Source organism: Manacus vitellinus, unplaced genomic scaffold (assembly GCF_001715985.3).
Source record: "Manacus vitellinus isolate BGI_N305 unplaced genomic scaffold, ASM171598v3 scaffold_52_pilon, whole genome shotgun sequence".
Taxonomy (NCBI): Eukaryota; Metazoa; Chordata; class Aves; order Passeriformes; family Pipridae; genus Manacus; species Manacus vitellinus.
Window position 1 is genome coordinate 1391834 of NW_021940628.1, and position 18695 is coordinate 1410528.

General features: G+C 52.7%; 1 protein-coding gene across 1 annotated transcript in view; it reads right to left on the minus strand.

Annotated features, from left to right (window-relative positions):
• Nucleotides 1-16382, minus strand: part of RPS6KA1 (ribosomal protein S6 kinase A1) — a 31493-nt gene extending 15111 nt beyond the window's left edge. Inside the window, exons 1-2 of the mRNA XM_018081297.1 lie at nt 16342-16382; nt 1332-1385 (exon numbers count right to left, since the gene is read on the minus strand). The gene's annotated coding sequence lies outside the window, so the exon portion shown is untranslated. The remainder of the gene's footprint in view (nt 1-1331; nt 1386-16341) is intronic.
• Nucleotides 16383-18695: the final 2313 nt, after the last annotated feature.

Here is an 18695-nt window from a genome sequence, read left to right on the forward strand (position 1 = left end):
GCTGTGAGCTTTGAGGTATTTCCACAACAGGGCAAAATTCTGAGAAGCCACTTTTGTCTTTAAAAAGGAAGAGGAAAGCTCTTGAGAACCCACAGAGAAGTGTGACACCACCTCGGAGAGCTGCACATGTCTCTGCTCTCACACGGGCACAGGGATGATGGGATTCAGGGTGAATCAAACCCATGGCCATCACTGGGATTTGAATTCAGTCCTTCACTTGCATAATGCTGCACAAGACTTCTTGCTGTGGATGCTGGAATTATCTAAGAACAGCCTGGGAAGGTCCATGTGAGGTGTTTTTAAGGGCATTTCTGATGCAGAGGTTCCGACCCCACTGTGGCTTGGATTATTGGCAGGACAGAGCAGAGGTTTTAGAGGGCTTGTTTTGCCTCCTTCCCCCTCCAAGACTGTTCCCCTTTGACCTTTCCATCAGGGCAGACAGATGTTTTCCACAGCAAGACCCTGGGGTGTGCAGGTAAGAAAGAAACCCCTCAAAATGAGTCAAAATACGCCCACGCACCTTTGCAATTGGAAATAGCCCCGTGTCAGCGTTATTTCTGAATTACTCCAGAGAGCACAGGGGATGAAAAGGGGATCTTGGTTTGGACCAGAGAGACAAATTATGACTGTCTTGCCTCCTCCACCCCCAGAACGTGCTTTTTGAGAACCGATAGTGAAAGACCCAAATGACTTAATACCAGCCAGGCAGCTGGTCCCGGCTCCACGGGGAGAACCTCGGTGGCTGGTGAGGCCCAAGGAGCTGGGAACAGCACCATGCAGCTGCTGGAGCCCCAAAAAACTCAAACCTCCCTCACCCTGCCGCAGTCTAGGGAAGGAGAAACCGTGTCCACAGCGTGGACAAGCCTCACCACTCCCAGGGAAGCCTCACGCTGCTCAGTGGAGCCGTGTGGGAGAGCAGCCGGCTCCTGATAAATCCTGTCCCAGCCAAGGCAATCTTCCACGTTGTGTTACCAGCGTGGGGAGAGGAGCCTCAGAAAAAGACAATAAAATCCCCCCCCCCTGCTGTGTCCACACAACTAAAAGTGCCCACCCCAGCAGGGCGACGAGATCAGAAAACCACAGGAGACGCAAACGACAGCGCGGAAAGGGGGCTGGTGTGGGGAGGAAGGAGGAGGAGGATGAAGCCAAGTCCAGGATGTCACGTGAGCCATAGCTGTTCTCTGCACCAGCAGTCCCACAGAGCTCTCAGCTCTCAGGGGCGGGTGGCAGGAAAGGGTTTTGTTTTCAGAGAGGTCCCTGACGTGGGACGACCCGTCACGGGGCAAAATGCAAATGAAAGGATGAGTCCCACTGCAACGGGGCTCTCTTACCTTGTCTGCTGAGTCCACAAGGTCTTTCTCTATCCAGGTGATGTCGGATTTTACCTGTGGAACGACAGACAAGCATCAGCACAGAGGGGCTGTGATATTCTGTTAAACTTTTCCCAACTGACTTGTTCAGCAAGACCAGGCGAGCTGTTCACAGTCACTGGTCCTCAGCCACTGCTCCTCAGGATGTGATTCTGAGCTGTGTGGTGGCTCCAGGAGAGCAGCTGGAGCCAGCTCTTGTTACATAAATTTATATTGACCAGCTTTGATAAACTCTGACAGAGAGCTCAGGACACGGTGCTGGTTACACATGTCCCCCAAGAATCAGAGCACCAAGGAGAGAGAATTAATTTCTGGCAGGTTGATTAATGTCTAGATCAGATTTTACTCTCTGCTACACCTGGACAAGCTCCAAAAGCATCTGTCCTGGGTCTGCAGAGAAGCTTGGCACCCCCATGGCAAAGACTGGGCTTCTCTCCTGGGCACACTCAGCAGTTTCTAAAGCAACCAGAAGGAACATACTCAAATACCAGAGCTCCCCACATCCCTTGAGGGCAGGGCAGGGCCAGCCCAGCTGCTCTGACAGGTCCCCAGCAGCATCAGAAATGTCAGTTTATGCTGCCTCTGGGGCCAGATGTGAGTCTGTGAACCCTCGTAGGGAGAGATGCAGAAGCATTTAAGGGGAGCTCAGAAAAGAACTGCTTCTCAGCTAGGAAATGGCTCCTTCTCCTCCAGTAAACTCAGACTTAAGGGAAGGAGTAAGTTTTTGCAAGGTCAGTAAGTTTTTGCAAGGTCGGTCCCCAAGCCTGGTGTACCTGATGAAGGTACAGAGACTTGCAATCTCATCTGGGTACTCTTTCTCCTGGTTTTTAGATCACGAGCCAAGTTTGAATAGAAAAATCACCCCCCAAAACCCCTCAAATCAGAGGATTTCCTCCGAGAGGTTCAAGTCTTTGGCCGTGGGTGAGATAAAACATGTGACTGCAGGGAGCAAAGGGGGGCTCGAGCTGTGACTTCTCTGGTGTTTTCTCAGGAAGTGTGAGAGCAGGATGGAGCCCACAGTGCCAGCAGTGACAACTGGGTGGGCACAGAGTGACCTGGAAGTGGGACAGGAGCTACAGAGAGGGAGAAGAGAAGGAAAAGCAAGCCTTGAGGAACAGGAGGAGCCGCATGAGAACAGTGAGATTAGAGCTAGGAATTAACTGATTTTCAGCTCCAGATCAGAGGGGCCCCTGCAGTCACCTCTTCTTCCTCCTCTCCACTGCTCTGCCCTTGCTGCAGGAGCAGGCAGGATCTCTTTGGGACTGGGAGAAGGTGGCTGTCCTGCTGCTGTCACTGCAGGAAGGGGATGCCAGGGCAGCTGGCTGACACATCCACCAAAACCCCAGCTGAACCCCTTCCTGAGTGAAAAGTGATCACAAAAACCTCAGCAAAACCCCCTCCCCGGGGATCTCACCCACCCACCAGGAAACCAGCTCCTTCCTGGCTCCTTCAGAGCAGGCACCAGACCCTGCCTGGGATGGATTTCATTCGCACAAGCACGGATGTCTCTGCAGGTCCATCCCACCAGCACACGCTGCTCCTGGGAGCTCCCAACCACCTTCCATCACCCACAGCCCCCAGAGGGGCATTTACACAGATCCCTGCACTGCTGGGAAGTGGTATTTGCTGCTCCTGGAAAATAGAAGGACACCCCCAGCCACCAGCCAGGGCTGAGCCCGAGAGGTTCCCTCAAGTCAGAGGAGGAGACAACTTTTCCAAACTTCCCAATGCTGCCTTCACAGATGGCTGAGCCACCTCAGATCAGGGCCTGGGGTCATACTGAGGGTTTGTTTTTTGTTTTTTTCCAAGTTCAAAATACGAGTCCTCTTTCCCACTTTCTTCCCCCCCCCCCCTTTTTTTTTTTTTTTGAGGGAGGATTTTACAAGCCAGAAGCCAAGAGACAGGTTTTGTTTTTGCTCGCATTTTGTCACTTTGCTGGTTGAGACCGTCACATCTAAATGCAAGGAAGAAGAAAAAAAAAACACACAAACCACCCTGCAAAAGCTCGAAACAGATTCTGCTCTTGGCATTTCCCTTCCTATTCATCAACAACTAACCAGAAGCTGTTTTAATTTCTGTTGCTTCAACACATGCTCTGGGTCCCAAAACACTCCCAAAATCTGGCAGCACCTAGGAAAGACACTTCTTAGAAAGCAGTTGTACCCTCCCAAATGCCTTTTTTTTTCCAAAAGAGAAGTTGTAAATTAACCCTGGATAAGGTGTGGCTCTCAAAATCGGGCGATTCCCTGATTTCTTGTGTCCTGCAGAAGAGACAGAGCAGATATTTTATCAGACACTTGCCTCCTGGATCCTTGGCTTGCTGCGGAAGAGGAGCCTCAGCATCTCCAAAGCTTCAGGCTGTTATTCTCCCATCCTTTCCAAGCTGGATCCCGAGCTTGGAGCCCGGAGCAGTGCCCAGAGCGGCACGAGAACCCCGTAGTTATGTCACTGGGATGTATTTTGGGAGCTTTTGCTGAAAGGAAACCGCAGTTTCGTGTGGGGAAATCGCTTTGTGCGGCGACGGCTGCACAATGAGGCGGCCAAACCAGAACACTGGACAGGCTTTAGGGGTGCTTAGGCGTGGAAAGAGCCATCAGCAAATCTCAGCTGCCTTTTCAGGAGGGTCAGGCCAGTCCCCCGTGTCACACACAGGAAAAAAAGGGGAAAAAAAGGGCGACTTCAGGCACTACACGAGGCAGCAACAAGCAGCTGAGAGTCTCTGTAGTTTCCTTCCTCAAAATTTCCCTGCCCCTTCTCTGAGCAGTGCAACAGCTGAGTCCAGCAGGGATGCTCTCCCTGTAGGATCAGTGGAATTGCAGCTCTCCAAAGAAGAGGCCAAGAGGAGGCAGCAGCTTCTGGATCAGCACAGCAAGGACATGGACCTGCTGGAGCAGAACCAGAGAAGGCCATGGAGATGCTTCAAGGGCTGGAGCCCCTCTGCTCTGGAGACAGGCTGGGAGAGCTGGGAATGTTCAGCTTGGAGAAGAGAAGGCTCCAGGGAGACCTTAGAACCCCCTCCAGTGCCTAAAGGGGCTCCAAGAAAGATGGGGGCAGAGTTTTTAGCAGGGCCTGTTGTGACAGGACAAGGGGAAATGGTTTTGTGCTAAAAGAGGGGAGATCTAGATTAGACACAGGGAAGAAGTCTGTTACACTGAAGGTGCTAAAAGCCACAGCTGAATGTGGCTGGTTTCCTGAGGGAACTGGGAGTGCACATGTGGCTCCCTGTTTTCCTTGCTTACATGGAAGCTGGGAGAGAACTGATCCAGAACCACGGGGCTGAAGCCCTTCTTCCCTCTCTGCTCCCCATGTCTGCACTGCCTGACTTGGCCAGTTCCCATCTCTGTCCCTATTAAGGTACCCCTGCCTGTGTAGCAGCAGAGCACAGAGCAGTGTCTCGGTGCAGGGTCTGTCCCCTGAGCCAGCAGACAGGGTTGTGCAACCCTCCCATGAGATGTGGGTGTGCAAACCTCACGTGGGGCCCCAAAGCAGCGTCCCAAGGACCTGATACAGCAGATAACCCCTGAGATGGGGCAGGGAATCACTGAGTTATAGGATAGGCTGAGCTGGAAGGGACCTTAAAGCCCATCTCGTTCCACCCCCTGCCATGGGCAGGGACACCTTCCACTAGCCCAGGTTGCTCCAACCTGGCCTTGGACACTTCCAGGGATGGGGCAGCCACAGCTTCTCTGGGCAACCTGTGCCAGGACCTCACCACCCTCACAGGGAAGGACTTCTTCCTTGTATCTAATCTAAATCTCCCCTCTTTTAGCTCAAAAACATCCCCCCCTTTTTCCCCCCTTCCCGTGGAAAAGAGGAGACACTGCCTGAGGGGTGGTGGGTTGGGCACTGGCACTGAAGCCAAGACCCAGCTGTAAATTCTGCATGGACCTGCTGCCACTGGCACCTCAGCACTAGGAAAGGCAATCCCCAAACCCAGTGCTGCCACACACAAATGCTTCCCAATCCTGTAATCCAATTCCATGCAGGACAAACCTCCAGCATCCTCCACCTTCCCGACAGCAGCTCCATAAAACAGGACACTCACAAGCCCTACAGATTTGAATCAGAATAACCAGGGATTGCCTTTGCCTCCTGCCCAGGATCCAGTTACAGCCCACTGAGCACTGGGAGGGAAGGATCAGGGTTTCATAAACAGGAAGGAGATGGTGTGAAGGACTGCAGCCTGAGGAGAGACAGCTGCTGTCACATCCACACGCTTCCCAAGTGGGAATGGTGCCCCACGGCAGACCAGGGGGGTGTCCCAGCAGAGATTTCAGCTGCTGCCCTGGAGGCACTGGGTGAAGATGACCTGAGACCCCTCCAGCACAGGCGTGATGGAACATGGGAGCTTCACACTCAGGAATGTGGGAGCTTCACACTCCAAACTTCTGTATGAAGTTATTTTATGGGACCTGCTGCAGAGCAACAACCCCCCTGTGGAGCAGCAGCTCCTGCTGTGGAGGGAGCCTGAAATCAGTGGGAAGCAAGAGGTGCTGCAGCTCTGCAGGGGGAGCAAGGCTGATGTTTGCTGTTGTGGAGAGCAAGGGCTGCTCTGCCTGGAGCTTTTTTTTTTTCAAGTGGTGGTTCTCAAAAAGGGGAACAAACAAAGCAGAGAAACCCCCCCAGCCACAACCTGCCCTCCTGCAAAGGCCTTATTTGGGCAGGGCTGGCCCTTGGTCTCATTTGCAAGCAAAGGGTTGGCCAGAACCTCGTCCTTTTGTCTGTACTTTTGTGGGGGATCCCCTCCAGTGCCCCTGGGAGCCCGAGAAATCCTGTGGGGTGCTCGTCCCTGAGCACCTCTGCCCCTCTCTGAGCAGAGACACTGAAGTGAAGGGCTCAGATGGGGGTACCTGTGTCTGAAGGGAGCCACCAGCCCGCACAGAGGACAGGCTGGACCCCTGCAGGGGGGTGGGATGGGGAGAAGGAAGCAGTGCCTCAGGGTGAGCCATTTTGCCACAGAAGGAAGTGCTGCCCTCAGCCAGGGCACGGTGAGATTGCCGTGCCAGCAGCTGCAGATTTGAACTGGTTTTGCTGCCTTCCACCGACTTCCAGGAAACCTGAGCACCCCCCCACAGGAAACCTGCCCTCGGGGGGATGCCCCAGCTGCTCTGGGACCTCCTGGGAGCTGAGACGTGTCACCAGGTGCCTGTGCCACACACACCGAGCTGCCACCACCACGTCAGCACCGCCACGCCCCACAGAAATCAAATTAACATCGCCACGACACTGAACGAAAGTGGAAAATTTACACAGAATCCGCCCCTTGTCCCTCCACCACGACGACAACAGAAACTCCCCGCCATCATTCCGGTCCCTGACGTTGCTCAGGACTTGTTTTGCCTCTCTCAAGTGCTATCCTTGTCTCAAAATCCTCATGAATCCGAGTCGCAGCACCAGAAAGGCCATAGTGGGTTGGCCCTGGCTGGATGTCAAAGCCACTCTCTCACTCCCCTCCACAATCAGACAGGGGAGAGAAAATATAACAAAGGGTTCATGGGTTGAGATAAGGTCCGGGAGAGTTCCCTCACCACATACCATCACAGGCAAACCAGACTCAAACTGGGGATAGGAATTGAATTTATTTCTAAAAAAGTCAGAGCAGGATAATGAGAAGTAAAATAAATCTTTAAAACACCTTCCCGAGCCCAGTCAGGAGCCAGGTCAGAGTAAGCAGTTGAAAACAAAAGTCCAGCCAAGCAGAACAATTTGTGAGATCCCACCAGTTTAATTCAATTGCCAAAAATAAATAAAAAAAAAAAAGGTCACCTGGGAGAATTGGAGAGTTTCACTTGATCTAATTCAGTGGGCATTGCAGAGTCAAGGCTGTGCTTGAGGATTAAACAGCAAGGCCACTTCTTTCAGGCTTACACACACCACACACACAATTAAAGAAAACAATAATTTGAAAGCTCAAGTAGGTTAAAAATCCTCTCTGCCCAAGAGCAGGTTCTGCCCTCCTCCCCTGCACGTGTTCCAACAGGTTTATTCCCTGGACATCCTTCCAGGGCCATACAGCTGCCTTCACTTCCAGGCATGAAACCTTGTGGGCTCTGCTTTTCTCACTCCAGCATCATCCCAAACATCAGGATCCAGCACCACTGCAGGGCTGCCTGCTCAGAGTGAGGGTCTGACCACTGGTTTGCATTCTTATAAGACAGAGTTACTTTTGCATTAATATGTGAAGGCTCACAATGGGAAAAGGTCAGGGGGAAAAGACAGGAGAGCTCTCACTTGAGCTCCTCAGCCACTTCCAGCCACGCTCAGAGCAGGAAAAGCTGCAGAATTCAGTCCTGGGTGTTTCATAAAAGCAGGGAGAGGACGGAGGGAAAAGATGTGCCCGTGCCCATATGAGTCATCAAAGAAAGAGCAACAGCTTTTTGCAGAAGGAGGGAGAAACAGGACAGTGTAAATCTTCGGGGTCAAGGACAGCACTTAAAAAGAGGAGGGAGATTCTTGGAGCAACCCAGGAGGAGCTGCAGGGAGAGAAGGCTTCCTCAGCCCTTTGACTCACGCTGAACAAGGGCATTTCCTAACAGACAAAAGCCTCAGGGGTGTCAGGGCCTGGGGAGGAAGGGCCACGGCGGGGTGGCTTTGAAGGTGGAAGTCCTGGACAGAGTCCCTGCTACAAACACAGCTAAGGAACAGCAGAGACTCCGGGAACTGGGACTTCCCAATGAGTGGATAAGGACGGGGGTGGATTCCTGGCAGGAGCTTTGCAGGAAGGGATTAGTGAGAGGGAACAGGGCTGCACGTTTCACCCCACACCATCTCCAAGGACTGTTTTATCGGTGCCCTGAAAAACAAAACCAACCAAAAACGAGGGAGGGGGAGGAAATCCAGGGGACACAGACAGGCCTCTGCCCAGTGAGCTCTTGGTAACACTGGTGTCTAGAAATCCTGTTAATCACTGCCTTCATGCCCCAACCCTTCCAGGGCCAGAGCAGCCAGGAGAAGTGAATGACCAGCTCTGTCTTGGCACGGATAACACCAGCAGCCTCACCCCATATGGCTTAAAACAAAAGCCTGAGACTCTGAGCATCCTAGAAGCACTTTGTAATCCTCCTCATGGCAATGGCTCTGCACTCACAGAGGCAGCCAAATGCTCAGTGTAAAACTGACTTGCTGACTTTGCTGCCACTCCAAGCAGTGATCCTGGCTCCCCACAATAGGGGTGACAAGCAGATCCCTAGAAAGGGAAACCTTGGACCAAGGCACCCTGTTTGGTGTTTAGGTGGAGCAGTTCCACCTTTTTTTATTCTTTTCATGGCCCCTTCTCTCACCAGCACATTCACTCCTCTTATGTGTCAGACAGTGACCCACATCCCCTTCTGCACAGAAGGATGGAGAGGAAGGAAACACTGCAAAACCCTGGAAGCCACAGACAGACCCAAGCTCCAAGCCCCATCCAACCTGGCCTTGGACACTTCCAGGGATGGGGGGCAGCCACAGTTGCTCTGGGCAACCCGTGCCAGGGCCTCCCCACCCTCCCAGGAACATGTAAAGGCATCACAGTAGAGATGTGATGGGCTCTGTCACCCCGAAGGGGCTGAAGGTGACAGGTACCAGTGTCTGCAGCCACAGGACAGGCTGTGTCACCCCAAAGGGGCTGAGAACCCAGGGCACCCTGCCACCCCTCGAGCACATTCCAGCAGGTGGCACTCGGAGCATCTTTAATGCCCAAAATGTTTTTTTCTGTTCTGAGACAGGACGGGAAGAGCCCGAAGCATCCATTTCATAAACGTTCACATCATAAACACCCCTCTGGGAAGACTCAGCACTCCTAAAACAGGGGGATCTCAGAAATGATTACAAGGGATGAGGGGCTTTCTCAAGCAAAGCCTGAGGGTGAAAAAGGGAGAAGGCAGATGGTGGTTCACACAGCAGAGCTCCCGTCCTTGTGCTTCACAGCATCCTTTTTGATCTGCTCAGTTTTTAACTCATTTGACCAGGGGAACCCAAAATATCTGCTTTATATCAGAGGGAGGGCTGAGGTCCCTTTTGGGATGGAGAAAGCAGAGAGATTCCAGTGCAGGCACCCCCCTCATGCTCCCCACTCTGCTCCCCTCTCCTGGCTGTCTCCAGGGCTGTGCTGGCAGAAGATTCTGAAAGTGTCTTAGAAAAAAAAAAAACCAAACAAACACACTTTCTCCACCCTTTCCAGGCACTACAAGCCACAGCTGGCCAGGATCAGCTGACAATGAGCTGTTTGGGCTGAAGACACAAGCTCAGGCAAAAGATGTTCCCAAACCCCACCGAGACTTCCCGACAGCTCCGGTGTCCCTGCTGTCACAGAGCTGTGAGAGGAGCACTGGGAGCCAGCAGGACTTTGCACCCAGTGAAATGAGATGCCAGAGAGGAAAACACCTTTAGCAGCCAGGAGATAAGGAACTACTTAGTTATGCAGCTTCTAGAGAGCAAATCAGCCTCCATTTAGAAAGTGCAAAGGATATACAGCCTCCCCTTCCTGCAGCCCTGCACACACTTCCCAGTAAGGAGGAAATGTCTCCTCTCAGCAAACTCCAATCAACTCGGTGCTTTGCTGGTGGTAAAACCAGGAGACTCCATCCCAGGCTGTCCTAAATGCAGAATCTCACTCTTTGGAACCAGCAGGAAAGCACCACCTTCCACCTGGGTTCTGGTTTCTAGTGGAGGATGTGAAAACTCCCTCTAACTGAACTATAAAACACAGCACTGGTTTCACAACAAGAAGCAGGGCTTGCTTGCTGCCCTTGGAGTTATCGTGGGATGTGGAAACTATTCTCTATCGCAGGAATGCCGGAATTCCACACTCCTCCCACAGCACACGTGCTCCCGTGGCTTCCTCGCTGCAAGACACACAAAAAGTGGTCTCAGGACTTGCTGAAGCCTTTTCTTGGTGCCTGCCAAGGAAAGGTCTCTGGTCTCAGGGGCTGGTCTTTCCATGCTGGGAGAATCCAGCTCTCTCCCACCCTCTGGGAAGGACACACAGGAGAGACACGTTGCAGGAGAGGTGACTGTCACGTTTTCATGGTGGCTGTGAACTGCAGGAGTGTTAAAAGCTAAAAAAAAACCCCGTGTCCAAAACACACCTCGAGCTGTGTGTTACCAACACCCCGGTGAGAGTGCACAGGGTGAGCATCTGCTCTAGCAGAGCCACATTTTATCACTTAATGCTTATAAAAGACACGGATGCAGCCACCAGCCACCCCTTCCACGGCTCAGCTGCTCTGCATGGTGGGGCACGAGACCATAACATGAAGGTCACCATCCATCCCCTTCCCAAGCAGCACAGCATGGGAATTACAGCCAGCCTGAACACTGGGAACACCGTGGTTTGTCCTGTTCCCCTAAGATGCTATTTTAAGGAGTTTTCCCCCCACACACACTCTGTCCATGTGGAGACCCCAGGGGTCCCCTCCTGACCCCAGTCCTGGTGCAGAGCCATCACCTCTGTAAGCAGAGACACATTCCTAATGTGTAGCCAGGCCAGCCCAGGCTGTTAAACCCCCTGTCCAGTTAACCCCCCCCCTCTGAGAGTGGAGATCAGTACAGCCACGTCTCAGAGAGCTTTGGGAGCACAAAGAGATCGTGTCCTCAGTCCCCTCAGTGTTCCCGGAGCCACCAGCAGCCCTGCCCAGACCCAGGTTTTGAGTACAAATGAGGGATAAACACCTTCATTTTCCACATCCAAAGGGGTGACATTTCCCAGCTGTGCACTCCAGGACTGGCAAGGGAAACCCTTCCTGCCTCAGAGCACGGCTGCAATGAGATCAGTGGGAATTGCTGGGAGGCAATGCCTCTGCTTCCCTCCCCTCGGAGGCTGCCCCAGGCACACAGCGAGGGGTTTTCCTAAGGGCAAAGGAGAAGGGCTCCAGGCAAGGCAGGAATTCTTAGAGAGCTGGGACTACCCTCCCTGGATGGTCCCCAGCCCTGTGACAGCCCCTGGCAGGCAGAATGGTGTAACCAGGGGGGAAAATATTATTGCAGCTTCACCTGGAGCTATGGAAGGAATTTACTGCTCGTGTCCAAACTAGGCTTCACTTCCAAATAAAGCTGAGACTTGTAAAGCTGCAAGAGCTTCAGGCAGATTGCTTGTGTGTGCAGGGAGAGTCACAGAGCCAGTGACCCCCAGTAAACCCAGCCAAGGGGACTCCAAGCTCCCAGTTGCTGGGGTGGGATGATCCAGGGACCCAAGCCCACTCCGATCCCTTCAAAAATCAAATGTGAATGAGTTCTTCTGGTTGAACTCTTCTAGGTCCTCTTCAGTGCCAGCCATCACCACTGTCCCTGGCACAGAGGGAGCTGCCACTGCCACATTCCCTGTCTCCATCTCCCTTTCCCTCAGTCTGGGAGAGTAGCCCGTGATTCCTCTGTGGCTCTGGGGAAGTGCTGGCAGAGCTCTGGCCTTGCTCACGCTGCCTCCTGTATCCACAAAGAAATCAACTTCAGCAATCCTGTGCCCCCAGCTCAGACTGCCAGGAGCAGCCTGGGCAAAGAGAGGGTGGCAGGAGCATCCCTCACTTCCCTGTGGGATCAGGAGCTCTTTGACAGAGAGAGGGATCACAGATTTCCTCCAGGTACAACACGAAGTAACCGATTTTCATGATTTTTTTTTTTCTCCTTCAATAAAAGAGGCTTTCTAGACACAGAACACGAGGCAGCTTCTATGAACCCACGAGGGGGGTGGAAATGGAAGGGGAGAAACCGGAGTGGTTTGGATGGGTTGGGGCACCGTGTGGGAGGGCTGCTGGAGCACTGCTCCAGCCTCTGCCGCATTCCTCCTGTGCAAGTCCTGTAAACTGACCCCTCTTCAATTATTCATTAGAGTCTGCAGCTCATCAGAGACTCTGCTCCTCAAACAGGCATTTATTTGTGTTTTTTAAGAGCTCAGAAGCTGCTGTTCCCCCAAGCCTGGCCTCGCCAAGGACGGAGAGCAAACGCTCTGCCAGGAACGGGCCGGGAGCTGTCAGGCACTGCTGGAGAGACAAACCCACTTGATTCCTTCAGCTGACAGGACAGAGCAGCCAGTTTGAACTTGGAGCTTTACCACTGACAGGCTGGAAAAGCCAAACGTTGAGAGAGCAGCCGTGGCTGCAGCCCCTGCGAGGCAGGGGGAAGGCAGAGTTCCAGGCAGCACCACGAGATGTTCTGCTCCCACCAGGTTATCCCAGGTCCTGCCCAGCCAGGGGAGGGGCCAGATTTGGCCAGAGCACTCTTGGCTGGAAGGAGCAGGAGAGGGGCAGTGGGCTGAGAGGGGATTTGCTGAGGAACCTGCCCCTTCCCACAGCTCCACGGTTTCCCAGTTCTTGGAGAAAGCAGCAGCAGCTGTGCAAACACACGGCCCACTGCAGGGCAGCCACTTGTTTGTTTTGAAACCCTTCATGTTAAGAAGCTGTGATTAGTTGTGTCCAGTTCTGACAGGGATCACACCACTGGACACCAGTGGAATCCTGTCCCACTCTCAGCCTGGAGCTCACGTGCAAGGCTGGCACAAGGGCTCTCCCTCACCATCCCTTGCAAGATGCAGCAGGGAAGGACCTTTCTGCAGACTTTCCCTGGTCAGGACATGAGGATAAACCAGCAGGAGCTGCACAGATCTGGGAAAAAGCCTTGTCTTCCCCTCTGCTGCATTCCCACAGTCAGGCCCAGCCTGAGCAGGTGGGGCACCACATGCCTGGTTCATGGGCAGGAGCACATCCCTCACTCCAGTCTCAAAGGTCTCTTTTATGGCTCAGAGCTGGAAGAGTTCAGTTATTCCCTTCCCCAGTTCTCACTGTGCTCTGTGATTATCACCCAGGAACAAGCTGATCAGCAACCCCAGCCCGCACCACGTTCCCTCCAGGGAGAGTGTGGGCTCACTCAGCACTGCAAATCCACTCCTCTGCTCTTCATTATGAAGTGATTTCACTAATTGGGTGTTGTACTTCCATGCATAATTCCTCACACTTGGCACCTTCAGGGAGCACGGGCTCACCCCTCAGCCTGGGTGCAGAGCAGGCTGGCAGACCCCAGATATGAGAGGTTCCATTCTCCCACTGAATTCAGTTGCTGTTCCCCAGCTCAACAAGGACCAATTTCAGCCAACCTGGCAATTAAAATCTGGAGAACACAGGAGAGAACAAGGCTCAGCACCCAGGATCAATGCACAGAGCTGCCAGCCAGCCCTGGCCTTTCAACCACCACCACCAGCAGAGAGGATGAGAAAAAAAATCCATCCTTGAACCTAAATTTGCCAAAGGCTCCTGTTCCTGCAGTGTGGGATCAGCATCCCGGTTTTAGGGATGTGACCATCCTGTTCTCAGCACAAATCCAAAACACAGCCATCATGAAGAAAATTAACTCTACCCAGCCCAGAGCAGCACAAGGATCTTGCAGACATTCCCAAGACACGCAGGTGAACACACCAAGGAACGGGGCTTGCAGGGACTTGTGCACCACAACTGTTCTTGAAAGGTGGAATCCACCACGGGTTGTGAGACGCACCAGCTGTCCTGGGTAGGAAGCTGAGCTGGAGGCACAAAAGCAGCAAGAAGGTCCCTGAATGCAGCCAAAAACATCCCCTCACTACCTCTGCAGTGACCATTTCACCGTGTTTCGTGCCCAAAGACCCCAAAGTGCAGCAGCAGCAGGTGAGATGCTGACGGAGGCATCCGGCGGCCTCGCGCCACCAGCTGTGAAGTTCCCGACTCTTTTGAGGAACTCTTGGATTCCCTCCTATGCAGAGTGCCTTTGGTTACTGCCCAGGCAAATAAGGACTGCACTCCTGGCAGCATCCTGCTGGCAGGGGCAGGGGAGGGACGGTGCTGCTGTGTGGGTGTTGAGTAATCGCCGCTGTCCCTGCTCTGGGTTATTTTTAGAAGAGATCCCAGAACGAGCCGCAAAAGGATAGCGAGTACAGACCTGGAAAAAAGGTGCCTCTTCCCCCTACAGCTCTCCACACACAGCACAGAAGGGTGTGGGAGGGAGCCTGAGCAACCTTCAACTTGAGAACAGTCACCTCAGATGGTGACGGCCGCTCGCTTCCCCTGCCTCAGCCCTTGCTGTGGGTAGAGCCAGTGCCAGAAGCTGCTGCTGACGTCTACACTCCGAGTGAACAGAAAAACACAGACATTCTGGGTGCTGCCTGTGCCCCCATCTGCAGCATTTCAGGGCAGAGTCTGCCCTCAAGTTGAAGGTATGTGTTTATAGGAGGGATTTCACTCGTGCTGGCGGCAAACATACCTTGTACAAACTTGGAAAACGGCGCCGAGGTTATTTCAGGACCACGTAGCAGGGCTTTGTGTGTTCAGAAGTTACCCAAAATGGGATTGTCAGACACTGCTCACAGGCACTTTGGCCACGGTGCCTCAGAAAAGTGGAAAGCAGGACACCTGCACCAGCACAGGGCTCTTGTGGCTTCCCTGCTGTGGGATGTTGGACAACTTTCCCACTGCTCTGCTCCAGCTTGGGCTTCACGTCCGTGTCCCACAGACAGAGCAGCAAAGGGAACCTCAAGTGCTTTTTGGCCTCTACCTCATGATCTTTCTGTGGGGCAGCATCTACAGATGCAATCAGCCAGGGTTTGTCTCAGTGATGTTCTTCAAAGAAAACAAAAAAATCTTAAATGATTTTTAAAGCAACATCCTGCAGCAGCTTTTAGGGGAGGGCAGTTTAGCCAAGTGTTTGAAGATGAAAGAGGCAAAGTCTCAAGTCTTAGAAACCCGGCTGGAATCCAACCAGAAGACACAGATTACTTCTTTCCCCATGCCAGAGATGCAGGCACAGTGAGGAACCATAAACCCACTGCTCTCAGGGGAGGGAAATGCACAGTTTCAGTGACTTGAGTTCACCTGACCCACACCAGATTTCTTTGCAGGCTGCTGGAAAAGTGCCAGGCCAGCGAGTGGGACAGAAAGGCAGAACATGCAGGTGGGATGCAACAGCACTGCTAGAAATCCACAAAAATTCCAGGGGGGGAAAAAAAACCCCAAAACCCAAACCTGGCTGAAATGTAGACAACTGGTTTTTAGGTTGAGATTTCTTTTACTAAAAATACAGCGTAACCAACTGGAAAAACAACACCACAAGCCCCCAGAGCCTTTAGCAGGGACGATGATTCAGAGGGAGAAGCTGCCACAGGGCCCTCGCTGAGGGTACAGCACACAACAAGCTCTTGACAACCTGCTTGGCAAGGTTGCCCAGGGCAAATCAAACATGTTGTGTCATTCTCCACAGTTGGAGCGTGTTATGGATCAGGAAAGGAAATCCTGAAAGGATTATGATTTCACGGTACTGAAATGGCTCTTCTGCTCTGGAGTGTCTTGCAGGGCAGAGAGGAACAGGCTCAGTTAGGATGTTGTGACAGAATCAGCACTCAGTCCTGTGCTTGGGGAGGGCTCACATCAGAGAAATCAAGTCCTTCAGCACCACACTGTTCATGTGTGGGGCAGGACGAGCTTTAGGCACCTGAAGGAGTAGCAGGTTAAGATCCTTGCTCAAAGACAGCAGCTCAGCTCCCTGTGCCATTCCCAGCTGATGCCAATGGGGATGCAAAGGACAACTTGGCAGAAGTGGAGCTTCTCCCAGCCCCACCAAGGCAAGAGAATAAACAGATACCAGGCACTCAGCAAGGGCAGCTGTGCCAAAACCATCAAATACTCTTGCACTTCTCATCCCATCTGGCAAGATCACAACACAGAGAGAGGCGTAAACACGGCACCGAAACACCCCAGGGATTCTCACTTCTCGCCCTCAGCTGCGGCCTCCAGTCCTGCTCCCGTGTGCTGGACCAAGGCAGCCCTTTGGGAAACCTCCCAGGCACGTTTGGATGACCAAAGGGACGGGAAGACGGGGGTTTTTATCTTTCTTTTTGGTCCTCTCCAGTCCCTCACGCTGCCGCGTGCGCTCATCCCGATTACGGTGCAGCAGCTTACAGGGCTTATAAATAGTCAGCTCACACCCCCCACCCACCTCGGGGGGACGGCCTGGAGATGTAACCCTGGAGCAGTTTTACCTTGGCTGGAAGATTTCCACCTTCTTCTGGGGCTGCCTGCCCGTTCTGCAAAGGAAGAGAGCCTGCTGTTAGCACGTGCTGGCCACGGGGTCGCTCCTCACACCCCTCACCAAGGCCAGGGGCTTTGGGAGCCCTTCACGTGGGACAAACAGGGCAGGGTGGCACTTTGGACGTGGTACAAGGTGGCTGAACGCTCCCCCCATGCGTCAAGGGGACTCCTGTCTTTTAACTTGTTTAAAAAAGGCTCTTGCCCGGAGAGTCTCTCCACCGTTCCCTCAAATGAAATTAGGGCTCCTTATACACCAAATGCTGCCTGTGGGGTGAACATCACCCCTGCACTGCTCCAGCTCCTGCACCCCGAGGTGGTGGGTGCAGGATGATCCCAGTGCTGCAGACACTGCTCCATCCCACCCCTCCTGCACCCACGCTGTGGCTTTCCCTCCACTGTTCCTCTGGAAGCAGCAAGCAGGGAGACTGGGTGAAGCCGGGAGAGCGCAGTTAACAGCCATTGTGCCGTGACACCGGCTTTAAAGGGAACATTTATCAGTTATTTATTACCCTATCACAGCTGATACCTGCGGGAACTGTGCCCCACCTGCCTGGCTCCGGGTCCAGCCCTGCACAAAGTCACGGAGCGGCACCGACCCGTCACACCGAGCGCTGAACCCCAGAGGGATCAGGTTCGGCGCTGGAGAAACCGGCGGGAGCAGAAGTGGGTGGGATTTCGTTAAGACACAGATACTCAGAGCAGGATAAGCACGTACAGAAGGTTTTCTGCAGACTGTGGAGAAAAAACAAGGGCAAGAAGACTTTGACGTCTGTTTGCGCCGCAGTCGCAGGCTCCAAAAAATCGCAGAATTCCTCTTTTTCTCTAAAAGAATGAGGCCAATTTATTCACTCCTTTTCACAGGTTGTGGCCTAAGAGAAGAGTTGCAATGCCAATGTATTTTGGCCTCAGATTCTTATTGGAATGACTGGGTTTTAGAGCCTTTCAGGAATGGACAGAAACAAAGCCAAGTCCTTCCCTGGAGAAGCAACAACTCAGTGATATGATCAGCCTGGCTTCTGTCTCAGGACTCCACTATCCCCTTCCACCCCTTGGGCCAAATTTAACTCATTACCTTTTAATATCAAGCAAAACTTACAATTGCTGATCTTGACAGAGCTTTGGGGCCACAGTGAAAACTTCCCTCTAACGCTGCACTTGCTTTCTACAACATTCACTGGGCACTCTCCAGCTTCCCACAGGAGGGTTTTAAACCACCACTGCTGGGTTTACACTGCTCAGCTCCCTGCTCGTGGCTGGCTCACAGTAACAGCTGTAGGGCTAAAAAGCTGAATCTAAGCACAAGTTTATTTTTCAGACACTTCGAATCCACAGACAATGACCCAGAGTTTCCATAAATCTTCATATTTAGGTCCCTCCACTCAGTCCAACCTGTGCTGCCCCAAAGAACAGCTCAGTCCTACAACACAGAGTACCACACACCAGCTGAGGGCATCACCAGCCTGACTCTGGCCCTGCAATATTTGCATCGATATGGACCCACTCTGAGCTCCACAACTCACCTCAGTCCCAACTTGACTTTTAAGTTCCAAAGTATTTTCAGACAATGACTGAAAAAAAAGCAACAGCACCACCTCACAAGCCAAGTTCTCCCCGAGGAATTGGTGTTTGCAGGGAGCTCTTGGGGCCATTAGCACAAAGAATAGCTGAGCAGTGAAGTAAGATTTGTGTTTATGAACAGCCCCCACAACGAAGGGGGGGACACAGCACTGGAGATAACCAGACTTGGAAACACAGTGATGTTTACTGGCTCAGCTATCACTGAGCAACAATTCCTAACTGTCTGCTAATCCAAACCAGAGCTCAGGGAGGGCTGGTTTTGTCTAAAACAGCTCAAGAAGCAGAATTTCTGTGTTGGACAGAAGGAAGCAGTGCCTGGCTCATGGTCTGGAGAACAGATCCACGAGGCAGGTGTCAGGAGAGGGGTGAGTTCATGCACCACAGTTCAAGTGCTGTGTTTTGTCAGCTCCCTGCTCCAAGGAAGACTTGTCCTACACATTGCTGTTGACAGAAATCCATCCTACCTGGGGATGGAAGGGATGGGGAAAAAGAAAGAGAACAGTGCCCGTGCCAGGGAGGTTTCCTGGGCATATTGTTCCCTGGTCTCAGAGGGATGAAGCTCCTGATGAAACAGTTGCATTCTCAGGCTGACACGAGGCAGATGTGTGAGGGAACTGCAGCATTTAGAGCCAAGCACTTTCCTTCTACTCCAGAGCAAAACCAGTCCTTATTCCCTCATATGGAATTCGAGGGCCATTTGTAACTGTCCCAGATGGAAACACACAGT